Genomic DNA, 13,981 nt, shown 5'->3' on the forward strand with positions numbered 1-13,981 from the left:
AGTGGGAGAGAGAGTTCTATACACTGGCACATTCAAACATACTGGACTCCAGGCACTGTGAAGAAGGTGAGATGGCCAAAAACAGACAAAGTGGAACAGGTCTGAAGCAACTCATTCTCACTCCCAAGTTGTCACATACAGATGCATGGTCAGGACCCCATGGCGTCAGTTTGTTATACTCTGGGATGCCCCTTAGTGTCATAGTTCAACGCATTGAGGAAAGCCCTGTTCTCATTTATGAACTCTAAAAGCAGGTTTATGAAAACAGAAAAGTGTGAGTTAAGGACATGGTCAGGGTGGACACGTGAACTTTTGCCCAGGAGACCAATATTCGTTTCCTATGTGAAACAAAATGTCAACATTGATTGTTTTTAGTAAAGTTACGTAGGTTAATCAAGTTACATAAGTTACGTAAATAGCAATACCTAACCTACGTAAGTTAAGTCATGTAAGTAACATAGTTATTTTTAACCCAAACTGTGATGTTTTCCTAACCCTAAACAAGTAGTTTTGGTGCATAAACCTAACCAAACTGCAACCTTTCATAACGTTAACCACATGGTGTTTCACAAAGTTGAAATTCCAGACATTTAATTATTATTACTAACTTGACTGGACGTTGAATATTTATTGTTGCTAACTAACAGCAGAGCCCTACACATCCAAAAATGACACAAAAGGGATACGCAGAGTGTTAACCAGCCAAAGGGTCTTGACTAAGCGTCCATATGTGACAAGTTAGGAGTAAGAATGTGTTGTCTGCAGAGTATAAACAGAGAAGAAAATTATATGACCAGGCAAAGGCGAAGGACTTTCAATGCTGGAGAAACCTCAGAGAAAAAGAAAATGGTGGCAAAGCTTCTGAGGGAGCACTGTAGGGAGGGGTGTATTTGTAGTCTGTAGAATCACTTACTCTCCCTTTACTGTGGTTAACTCTTCTTTAGAGTCCTTTCTGAAGAGTATTTGATGGTTATTTTGCAAAATGATGCACTTATTTAGGTTTAAGATGTACTCAGGAGCTCTTCCTTGGTGCAGCTACTCTTCGCTTCTTCTTTCTGCAGAGATGATAACTGGTTTGGCCTGCTCTGACAGAGTGTAGCCATCAGCGTTAATGGTCCTGCATACTGTGTTTTCACTTCATGTATCTCGAGGCTGCAGGATATTAAACATTTTCATCATGGGGGCCACTACTAATACAACCACGCAGATGAAAATACTGGCAACACAAAACTATACACCTGCTCACTACTGACAGAACTGTTCCAAGTTTTTGAATAATAAATGTTTAATATGTTACTATGTAGTTGCAAATCTAATTAGGGTAATAATTTCTGGTTTGGAAGTGCAACAAAATTGTAAGCTGTGGAAATACTTATCTAACGCATATAAATATGTGGGTATGTATACAGATGCACCTACGTATATGTATTAGTTCATACTGTATTGGTACATCGTTAGTACAAAAGATCCTATCTCCGGATTAATTATGCCCTAAATTGCAGGCTGTAAGATGTGTTAGATATGGTTTTGTTTTAACTGTCATGAACATTTTCAAGGAATCTTCTACTCCTGTTTTACATAAAGTGTTTTGACACTTTTAAAGGTGGGGTATGCAATTCTAATCCAATACAAATTCAGCAAATAATTCCTATATTAATTGCTTTCTGTGTGTGCGCTGAGAAAAATCTGGTGTTTGTACACAGCCCTGACTCTGTAAATGGGAAGCAAAACAAGTGACTGAACCACACAACACTATTCCAACCGTTCCAGCCATGATTTGGATGTCAGGTAACAAATCACTTGCCCACAGACACTCAGCTTACTTTCTAGTTTGCCAAGACATGTTGTTGTTGTGATGTTAGCTATAGTAGTAGGAGAGTTGTGAGTATCACTGCCTGGAGCTGGTGTGCTGGCTCTTGTCCTCAGTGCATGTTAGCTTCACAGCAGCAACTGTAACAACAGTTTGCTAACTCACAACTTAGCTAACAACACTTTCTGTGTCATTGTTTGCTCTATATCATAATATTTGTCATGGTATTGGATTGCAACAGAACTGCATACCCTACCATTAAATACCACCTCCACAGTCTAGCCTGTAACGCTCACAAGTTTAATGTTAACCCCATTATGGTGTCTTAAAGTATCGATTTCACACAATCACAATTGGTTGAATACTGAGAGAAAGAAATCACATTATCCACAGAATATTGAGAAGTTCAATGAAACTGGAAGGTTTAATGAAACTGGTTTTAAAACCTGCCTCATGAGGGATGAGTGTTTGATTTCATACCTCTATAGCTAATGGAAACAGTCACATCTTCCATTGTGTGAAAAACAATATTATGAGGGCATGTCGGCACTATGGAAATAATTGCTGAAATATCTCTACAATCCAAAGACAAAACACATAACACACACAAACAGTTGTATTCCCATCACAGAGGACACTACATTGATTTAACATTCAACAACAGTCGCTTTCACGGTCCCTTGGAACAGCCACTATTCTGCTTCTTATGTGGAGGAATCAGGTCGGATTATCTGCATGCAAGCTCTGGAGCCTTCTGCCTACTGATTCTGAACTGTACACACAGCAAACAGCACAAAATGATCGGTTCACAGCACAAAACACAACTACAACACAAACTCCACGTAAGGAAAAAAAAACAAGAGTAAAGTTTTATGTGCTAAAGCCCGTAAGATTCAGATCAACGTTGTTGAGCCAGAGTTTGCTTTCATCCATTGGACAGGTAAACTAACAGTACTGCAAAGCATGTGCATTATATCATGAGTTTGTGCTTTAGTTGGCTCAAGTTAGATAACGTTAGCTTGCCAGCTAACGACGAGCAGTCCTGTGTATCACAGGATAGCAATATGCCATATTTATTATGTCAAAGTGTTGACTTTAGCATGCAAGAAATTATAAAATGGTATAATTTGGTTATACTAGCCTATAGTGATGCAAGGCAGGAGCAGCGAGCTAAATTAACATGAATCCACCATTGTTTTCTTCATGACATTCAATTTAGAATTATTGTAGTTTTACCAATACTCAGTGTAGTGGTATGTGTTTTCTATGCAGGCTTATAGGTTTTTAGCCTTGCTCTTGAACGCACCTCGGGAGCATCAAATTAGCTCCACCCAGATCAAACCCCCTCATTAGCTGAGCTTATTTAAAGCAGCTGTAGTATCATGGCTGCCTCTTGTGTGACTGTTGGCAAGGGATGGTGGAGAGAGTTTGCATGCTGAGAAGTGCAATAAATTAGACACTGCTCCTGCAATGCAGGACATTGATGTGGGTGGGAAACAAGTAAGGGAAAGAACAGGAATTTGGTTCTGCAGCTAAGTTTGTACTGGCTAAGCTGGATGTTGTTCAGGCCAGGGCTCTGAGGATATGCACTGGGGCATTCCGGACAACACCGATTCCAGCGTTGCTAGTTGAGACAGGTGAGGCTCCACTGAGACTGCGACGGACAAAATAAGCATTAAATTATTATAAAAATTAAAATGATTCGGAAAAGCTCTTCCATCATTTTCCCTGCTAGAACAGTGCTGGGAGTTTGAAGGGGGGGGGGGGGGGAATAGGATCAAAAGGGACAGTTATATACAAATAGTATACTTTCATTTAGAAAACATGGGCTTGAGTGGGATAGAGGTAGGGCCGTCGGTATGCTGGCCAGCTGTCCCTCGATGGCTATGGCCAGAAGCTGACATTGATTTGTCTATTAAAGAGGCCATACAGACCAGTGAAATGGGAAATCCTGCAGTTTATGTAGAGGAACACCTAAGAAATACATGGAAGGACTATAGAAGCATATATACTGATGGGTCAAGAGACCCTGAAAGTAAAAGAGTGGGGTTCAGCTTGTATGTTCCTCATGTTCAAATGTCCCAGTGTAGAAGAATGACAGACGGGATTTCAATATTTACTGCAGAATTAGATGCACTATTGTGGGCACTGTGGTGGGTGGAGGAGGTGGGCTTGGACAAGGCTATACTATGTACAGATTTCTTATCTGCTTTGATGGCATTTGGTGGCGACGAGGGCAGTAGAGCTAGGCCAGACATAGCTAGGGAGATTTTAATGATGATTTTTAAACTCAAGAGGCAAGGGTGTAGTGTGGGTTTTCTTTGGGTTCCAGGACATGTCGGGGTCAAGGGAAAGGGTAGTGTTAACAGCACTGGGGCACGATTTGGTAGTGACACGATTTGCAGTGAACCGGTTTGCAGTGACCATCGATTGCAGTGGACACATGCGGGGTGGGTAAGCTGTTGCACCCCTGCAGCACACCCTTAGTTAGACTGCCTCTCCACAGCTGGTCCTGGCCCACTCTGCCTTTTTTGTTTGGTCCAATAATCCGTAATAACTGGGAGTGTTTTGTTAAAAATAAAATAAGTAACTTGTTAGCAAAATTTGTAAAACCTTTATATTCCATTGTAATTTGATTATTTATTTGTATTATTCACCATCCTCTTTTCAGGCACTTCAAGTTACTGATTATCAATAAATACGTTATTCTTTTGGAGCCTTACCTGTGTAGCCTTTGTATAAAGGTTTAGTCAAAGTAGAAATAGAGCATTTCCTGGGGTGGAAGTCCCCAGGTGGCGTTGTCGGATAGTTAGATTCTGGTGGTGATTCCTCTTTTAGCGTCACCACCAGCCTGGCCACACTCGGGTATACAGCTTCTTTGCAGTTCTCAGTCATTGTAACTTACATGACCCACATCATAATCAACAATGTAATTTTACTGTGCAGGACAACAACACAGTACAATACAGTGGTAATGTTACTTCCTACAGTCTAACTTATATACTAAAATGTGGCAACAATCTCATTTGTAAAATTCAGTCTAGCTCCATAACCGTTTTGTTATCAGCCAATAAATTTAGCTAAGCCTCTATTGAAAGATACACAAATAGTTATTGAACGAGCGCATGTTTGGGAAGGTATTGGTTGCAATCCGAAACCTCGCTGCTAGGGGCCTCTGATAAACTACATATAGCCTCTTTACCAAGTCTGCACCTAAAATTTTATGACTTGCGTTATTGGGACATGCGTTTTGTCCCTAAAAGGAAGGCGAGTGACCACAATTTGACAGTGTAAACAGATTTATGTCACAACAACATGAGTAATTGTTTTTTGAAAAGCCCCGGATCTCAAAGATTTTTTAAAAAAACAAAATAAGAACAATTAAGGAAACACTTAAATCACACATCAGATCTCGATAAACGAAATAGTTCAAAGGGTTAAAAATTTTTACTCAACATTATATAATTTGTTGCAAATGAATGATTGTTTGGCCCTGGAGGTCATTAATTAGGGCTCTGGAAGTGCTCCTCCTGTTCCTCTTCGCACAAAAGAGCAGACACCAGTCCTGCTGCTGGGTTGATGCCCTTCTACGGCCCTCTTTCCAGCTCTCCTCGTGTAATGGCCCATCTCCTGGTGTCTCCTCCGTGATCTTGACTGTGCGGGAAACACAGCAAACCTTCTTGAGTCAGCACACATGGACCTGCGCAACCTGAATGGGCTGCAGATACCGCCTCTTGCTACCAGTAGTGATGAGGACACTAGCAAAATGCAAAACTAGAGAACAATCAGGAAGGATAAGGAAAGAGAAATTATCTGTGGTCACTTACAAAACAATTTCATTTTGGGGGGTTGTCTTACTGTTGCCACTCCAGTGACACTGCTTTCCAATCGCTTTTTGCTTTCTAACTGGATAGATTGATATCCATGAAGTTTAATTGACCTGATGTAATAATGAAATGATTAAGTGTTCCCCTTTTTTTGAGATGTGACTTTATCTCTCATTCAGTTTATGACTTAAAGCCCTTGAAAATATGATATTGTTGGGTTTTCTGTCCAAGCAGCAGAACGATCGAAAGTTAGTCAGCATTTAGAGTGAGCATGACAGAAGAGAGAAAGTATTGGTTTCGGGGTTTGTCTGAGACTACTGAATTGTCCCTAGCAATAATTTAGTCAGTCAGTGTCTAGTAAAGGTATTTGCTACACAAACGGTTATTAACAGTAACTCTGTAATAGTAAAGGAATACATACCCACTAGTTAAATAGTAACTATGGTGAAATTTTCTCTAAATTCCTCCCAAACTTCCAGATTATTGCCTAGTAGGTCATACATACCTTGTAACAAAAGAATAGGTACTCGGTAGTTAAAAATATCTACTACAGTTCTTTGAAAAATCCTAAATTGTTACCACCTATATGTACTGGTACACCGTCGGTACAAAAAATTACAACTAACTCTGGAGTATTTACGCTGTATGTTGCAGGCTGTCTAAAGCATCACAGAGAAGGGTGTAAAGAGGTTGAGAAATGTGGCTTACCAATTGTAAAAATAAATAAATAAATAAATGTAAGTGAAAAATAAATTGCTTATCTGTCACCATCCCTATGTGCCATCATCTTTGCCACCAATGCTGCCAAAGAGCCGTTTGACTCCACTAATTGAAATATTTTAACACATCACAACATCCAAGAGAAAACACAGAAAGATGACACTGCAGTTGGGTACTGACTGACTTTTCCTTTCTATGTGGGCTTGTTTTCCCCTCTAAGAGTCAGTCAAACAGAATATCTTGATTATGCAAAAGGAGAGAACAGAGCTGGTATACCACTGTACTGTGTAAATTCACAAACTGTAGTGTTTTGTTTAATTTTAGAGAAATAAGTCGTAGTTTCAATATTTAGATTATAAAAATGTATTTCCTTCTATTGGTGGTTTCTCACTTGTTTCATACATTTTGTATCACTGCATATATACTAAGCCCTGCAAGCTTAAATCAGATGAGCAGGCCATATCCAATGTACAGTAGCGTTTCCATGACAATGGCATGAGGGTTTTCTCTGCAGTGTTCATGAGAGAAAGAGTATCTCATTGAAATAGAAAAATAAATACAACTGTTGAGGTTAAAACAATTTTGAAGAATGTAAGGGATTTGAAATGGGTTCATAAAGTCAAGCGTAAATCAAGTGGGTGAAAATCAGCTGAATCTTGAATGCACCTAATGGCTGGCCTACCTGCGCAGACTCTGCATGATTTTGTTACTGCTGGACAGATTGAGGCTACCTGCATCGCCGTTTCCCGTCTTTGTGCTAAACTAAGTTAACCTGTTGCTGGTGATAGCTTCATATTAAACGTCTTCTCAACTAACTCTCTACTAGTGAGTGGATGTAATTCCCTAACGCCAAGTATTTCCTGTATTCAGGTAAGTAAGCTGTCACTAGGAATTTCTACCCTGTCTGTAATGACAGAGCTGCCAGCTTAAACATAGAGTTTTAGTCAACTTTCTTCAGTAGTGTTGTGAGTGACAACTAAGCTCTACTGTTCAAGTCACTGAAATTCCTCCCACAGATCTTGGCAGCAGCAGCAAATATCAATACCTGTAAGGCCCGGTGGTGTTTTGTGGGCACAGGGGACTCAGCTGCTTACCTGCTCCCCTCTGTCTCTTTCAGAGTTTCATTAGTTTCATTTAAATGTACTGGATTTTTTGTTTTTCATGTCAGTGTTTCCCAGTGGTGTTGGTTTTCCATGTCATATAGATTTGAAGGAGGTTTGTACAGTTTGGTCACCATTACAGCTTTTTCTTCAAACAGACAGTGGCTATATCAAATGTAAAGTTAAGGATCATTTGTTTTATTTTTTCAAATTCACATGAATGCTATTGGTTTCCGTTCTTCTTCTAATAAAACACTTGGAGTCTGCTACTTGTATTTTTTGTACTCACAAAGAAGTAATTGCTCTCTGGTGGCCTCTAACCCCTAATGTCAAACTCTCTATTTTATTGCAATCTACATACCGTCATCCCTTTCAAGGCATTTCCCTTCCCTTAAAGGATCTCATTTCCAGAGACAATCCAAGATGTAAGTAAGGGAGTGGGTTATTACTGCACCGGGCTCCATGACACAGTATGGATTTGCGTAGTCAGATTTAGCAAGGTGAGTCACATTGTTCCACTTATAATGAGCTGCTATTCTTCTAAAGAAGATCCTATCTTTTTCAGGTCGTTATATCAAAGCAATAGGATTTTACTGCATAGAGGTACAGATTCTGCTTTATGTATAAATCGCAGTCTTGTTTCTTAAGTTTTTATTTTACATTATGCTGACTTTATGTGGTACAGTATATATGTAGTTGTTTTATGTAGTACATTGCAAATTATAGGTTTACATTTTAATGACAATAGAAAGCTCCGAAATGGAAATGAAAAAGAAAATGTATTTTTGTATTATTTAAATTTGATTGTGTAGAACATATGGGAAATGAGTTTTCAATTTGGCTGAATGAATTAATCTTACTGTAGACAAATCTCCACATCCATTATGCAAATGCCTTATAGATATATGCTCAGGCCATGAAAGAGTGTGATCATGTTTCTACTCTTCCTTTTCAATCTGCCCAATGAAATGCCTTCATATTTGTTCTTTTATAACCTATGGTCCACCCCCACAATAAAAAACATATTTAATATTCTTTGTCGGATGCACAAAAATAGAGCAAAGCAAAGCTTAGATACTTAAAAAGCATAAAACAAATTGTTTCTCAGACACAAAACACTGGTAATCCCTAACAGAACATGTCTATATTTCAGTATTTTTGTGTCTGTCTACAGAGCTCATAGGAAATGTTCTGCAAGGTTTACACCAAGGAGCATTCATTCCTCTTCTTTGTCATCTGTCAAGTCTATACACAATAAAATTCTCTCAAAACCTTTTCAAACACTAATCTATACTTAAGGCAAATTTATACTTCTGCGTCGAATCTACACCATAGGTACACTGTATGCATGTAACTGCATGTTACAGCGACAAAGACCACAACAACTGTGATTGGTCAGCTTGGTAGCATCGCATTTGCCCCTACGCATTTCATGCTTGTCCTTCTTTTCTGCCTTAATGGGGTCAATGGCCGTACATCCCATCTCCTCCTCCACCTTCTCTCGTTTCTGCGTTTTAGTAATTTTAGTTACTACTAAATCAGCTCCAACTCCAAACTCCAAGCTCCAATCAGCTCCAACTCCAAGCTCCAATCAGCTCCAACTCCAAGCTCCAAACTCAAAACAGCGGCATAGAAACTCAACACAGTGGAGAAACCCCACCACCAACTACCATTTTGGCAGTGTAATTGCAGAGCGACGCAGACACCAACGCACAGGTATAAATGTTCAAGATGCTGTACGCTATTGCGTATTAATGCATAATATTATAGAAATAAGTTCATCATTTGTTTTGTATGTAAAATCAAAGTAATTGGTAACTGTAGCTGTTAGGTAAAAGTACAATATTTCCCTCTGAACTGTACTAAAGCAAAAGTATAGAATGTTGCTGAAGCAGAGAAATTAACTTTTGACCCCTTTGAGTTATTCTGTCCCTGAGGTATGGAAAGTGTGTGTTTTATGTGTGTTTTCCTCTCACATCTGTCTCAAAACAAACAAACACTATAGAGGTTTGGGACTCAAAGAAAGCTACTTGTTATATAAAGGCAAGGCAAGGCAAGTTTATTTGTATAGCACATTTTAACAACAAGGTAATTCAAAGTGCTTTACATAAAACATAAAAGCAACAGGGAAATATAAAAAAGTTTAAAAGCAACATAAAATATAATAAAAGTTACAGTGTTACAATCAGGGTTAAAAGAGTTGGAAATATTTAATTAAAAGCAATGATAAAAAGCTAAAAATAAAGAAAAAGAGAACAGGACAGTAAAAGTTACAGTGCAGTGTAAGTTGTCAATCTTAAATATTTAATTAAAAGCAATGGTAAAAAGAAAAGTCTTCAGTCTTAATTTAAAAGAACTGACAGTTTCAGCAGACCTGCAGTTATCTGGGAGTTTGTTCCAAATATACGGAGCATAATGACTGAACGCTGCTTCTCCTTGTTTAGTTTTGACTCTGGGGACAGAAAGCAGACCTGCCCAACACGACCTGAGAGGTCTGGCTGGTTCGTAACGAAGCAGAAGATCTGAAATGTATTTTGGCCCTAAACCATTTAGTGCTTTATAAACTAACAGCAGGATTTTGAAATCAATTCTTTGACATACAGGAAGCCAATGTAAAGACCTCAGAACTGGAGTGATGTGATCCACCTTTTTGGTCTTAGTGAGGACTCGAGCAGCAGCGTTCTGAATCAGCTGCAGCTGTCTGATGGATTTCTTAGGGAGCCCTGTAAGGACACTGTTACAGTAGTCGAGTCGGCTGAAGATAAATACATGGATAAGCTTTTCCAGGTCCTGCTGAGACATAAGTCCTTTAATCCTTGATATATTCTTCAGTTGATAGTAGGCTGACTTTGTAACTGTCTTTATATGGCTCCTCAAATTCAGGTCTGAGATCATGAATACATCAAGATTTCTGGCTTTATTTGTGGTTCTTAACATTACAGATTGAAGTCGAGCACTGACTTTCAATCGTTCCTCCCTGGCTCCAAAAACAATAACTTCAGTTTTATCCTTGTTTAATTGAAGAAAATTCTGGCACATCCAACAGTTGACCTGCTCAATACAGTTACTCAGCACTTGTATGGAATCATAGTCCCCTGGAGATATGGTTATGTAAATCTGTGTGTCATCTGCATAATTATGGTAACATATTTTGTTGTTTTTCATAATCTGAGCCAGTGGAAGCATGTAAATGTTAAACAAAAGAGGTCCCAGAATGGAGCCTTGGGGAACTCCACGTCATTTTTGTCAGCTCAGATGTGTAATTAGACACAAAGTAGTCCCTGTCTTTTAAGTAGGATTCAAACCATTTTAGTACTGTGCCAGAAAGTCCAACCCAGTTTTCAAGTCTGTCTAGTAATATGTTGTGGTCAACCGTGTCGAATGCAGCACTGAGATCCAATAATACTAAGACTGAAATTCTGCCTCTGTCAGTGTTTAAATGGATGTCATTGAAGACCTTAACAAGAGCCGTCTCAGTGCTGTGGTGTGGTCGAAAACCTGACTGGAAGACATCAAAACAGTTATTTAGTGCCAAGAAAGCACTAAGCTGTTGAAAAACAGCCTTTTCAATGATTTTACTTAAAAATGGGAGATTTGATATGGGCCTATAATTGCTCATTAGTGAACTGTCTAGATTGCTCTTTTTTAAGAGTGACTTAATGACTGCAGTTTTCAGGGCCTTCAGATGTTGTATTATGTCCTCCAGGTTTTTATGGTTAATAGAATCAAATTGTCTCATGCTATATGAATTGTTTTTAAGTCGACACAGGGACAAGACATATCCTGTTACTGGCATGGAGGCACTGATTGCTTGTCTAATTGTTTGAATTTTGTCTGTGAAGAAGGAAGCAAATTCATTGCAGGCCCTGGTGGATAGAAGTTCAGAGGCTACAGACACAGGAGGGTTGGTTAGCCTGTCGACAGTAGCAAACAGGGCACGTGCATTATTAGTGTTTTTGGTGATGATGTCAGAGAAGAAGGACCGCCTTGCATTTCTCAGCTCTAAATTATAAATGCGAAGTCTCTCTTTATAGATGTCATAATGAACCTGGAGATTTGTTTTCCGCCACCTGCGTTCAGCTTTTCGACACTCTTTTTTTTGAGTTCTAACCAGCGTGGCATTTCTCCATTGAGATCTTCTCTTACCAGAGACCACCTTCACCTTGGCTGGTGCAATGGCATCAATAACATTTGTAATTTGTGATCACCTCTGTTTTAACATTTGTGTGCACGTAGATAGCACTCTCAAAGAAAACACAGGAATGATCAGAGAGAGCAACATCAGTCACCACAACCTTGGAAATGTCCAAACCATTGGAGATGACCAAGTCCAAAGTGTGCCCCTTATTGTGCGTGGGCTTCGTCACATGTTGAGTCAGTCCATAATTATCAAGAAGACAAAACAGTTCTTTAGTCCCTCTGTCCTGGGGGTTGTCAACATGGATGTTAAAATCACCAACAATATCAACACAGTCAAAGTCAATACAGATTATAGACAGCAGTTCACCAAAGTTATCAAAAAAGGTGGCACAGTATTTAAGGGGCCTGTAGATATTTAGAAAAATAGCTAGAGAAGAGGAATTCATTCATTCATTCATTTGGCAACTCCACCTCCTCTCTTATGCACTCTAGCTTTACTCATAAAACTGAAGTCGGGAGGGGTAAACTCGATAAGGACAGCTGCACTGTTATCTTGGTCCAACCAAGGTTCAGTTAAAAACATGAAATTAAGATTGTGAGTTATTATAAAATCATTGATTAAAAATGTTTTTCCTGCCAAAGACCTAACGTTTAACAAAGCTAATTTTAGTGTGTTAAAAACATTATCTGGCCCACTTTTTTCGACAGGCTGCGGCTGACGAGGAATTAATACTAAATTTGCAGGATCTGTTGAGTGCTTCCTGTTTCTTAACACATTCTGTCACGCTCTGCCGGTTGGCCATTCTTTGTGTTGCACTTTTGAGTTTAGTATCTGCCTTAGTATGTTGAGTTTTGGGTTCTGTCCTGTCTAGTGTCCAGTATCTGCTAAATAGTCTCTAATGGAGTTCCTCTAAGTTATTGTTTGGTCAGTTCATTATCTGTTATTTAGTTGGTCTTTGATTCCATGTCATGTTCTTAGTCTTGTACTTTAGTCCATGTCTTTAGTGTTTACTCCTGGTCTTGTGTTCTCTGCTAAGCTCTGTACTGTGTTCTGATATTTTGTAACGTGTGCATTTCTGTGTTGTCGCTTATTCACTCTGCCCCAGATCTGCTTGTCATGTCAAGTCTCTGTCTTCCTCTGCTCTCTCTCTGCCTCGTTAACCCTGATCCCAGTCACCTGTGTTGCTCCTGCCCTGCTCGTTAGTCCTTGTGTATAAATGTCTGGTGTTTCTGTTCATTCCCTGTCTGGTCATTGTAGCATGTATGCCCTGTTGTATGAAGTTGCTGCTCTTGGATGTTACCAGTTTCCTGTACCTGGGAGTTCTGTTTGTCATGCTTGGGATTAATAAACCCTGGAACTCAATCTCAGCTCACAGTGTCATGCGTTAGGGCTTTCCCCTGCTTTGTGCACCCAGCGATCCTGACACATTCACCATGCTTTTTCTGTTACCTATCAAGACAGGGTCCCAGCTCTAACCAGGTCTTCCATGTGATCAGTGAAGTCCAACAGGGGGGAGAGGGGAGAAAGTGTGTCTGAAGGTGGGGATTGGGGGGGGTAGAGATGTTGAATCCTCACTGTTGGTTTTCAGTGAGGGAGGTGGGGGCTCTTCCTCTTGGCTCAGATGTCTCCCGTGATCAGAGCTTGAAGATTAAATTGCATTCAAGCAACCACTTAAGAGTATGAATGAGGACCATAGAGAAGAAAGATTGAGTCGTATGAAGAGTGACTGACTTGTTTGATTTACTTTAAATCTTTCTTCTCTTTAGCCTCTTCTGGAATATAAAGGGTTTACTGAGAAATGCCTAAACCTAGGTGTTCCTGATAATTTCCCTCTGCATTAATAATTCAGTAAATGAAGTTAATCAACCACACACAAATCACATACAGCGACAGCCTCAAACTAAAACCAGTTCTTTGGTTTATGGCTGCTGTTTCCAACCTTAGTGTGTATTAAAGGGTGAAACATAATTAGCTGCTGGACTGAGAAGAGTGTCTGCATCCTCAAGTGACTCTGCGGACATACACTAGTCAGCGAGCAAGTGTGTGGGTGGTTGGATAGGTGAAAGGTAGGGTGAATGTGCCCTTTACTTTGGCAAGATACAAGTAAGGTCTCTCTTTCTGTCTGTAGCGCTATTACAATACAGAAACGCATCATTGCAATGGGACGGCGAGAGGCATTGGGATGAAAAGAAATAAGAAAGGGAGAAAAACTAAAATTAATATGGAAATGATGTAAATGTTTCTCTCATATATCACCATCTCAACACCTTTGCTCTGTGTTTTTGTGTTCAGGACCAGGATGAGACCTTCATTAGCTAAATGCCAAATGACCCAGCAGAGAAATTTATTACACAGTGTGGGAAACAGCTCTTGATCAGCCACA

The sequence above is a fragment of the Micropterus dolomieu genome, linkage group LG06, assembly GCF_021292245.1.
Source record: "Micropterus dolomieu isolate WLL.071019.BEF.003 ecotype Adirondacks linkage group LG06, ASM2129224v1, whole genome shotgun sequence".
Lineage (NCBI taxonomy): Eukaryota > Metazoa > Chordata > Actinopteri > Centrarchiformes > Centrarchidae > Micropterus > Micropterus dolomieu.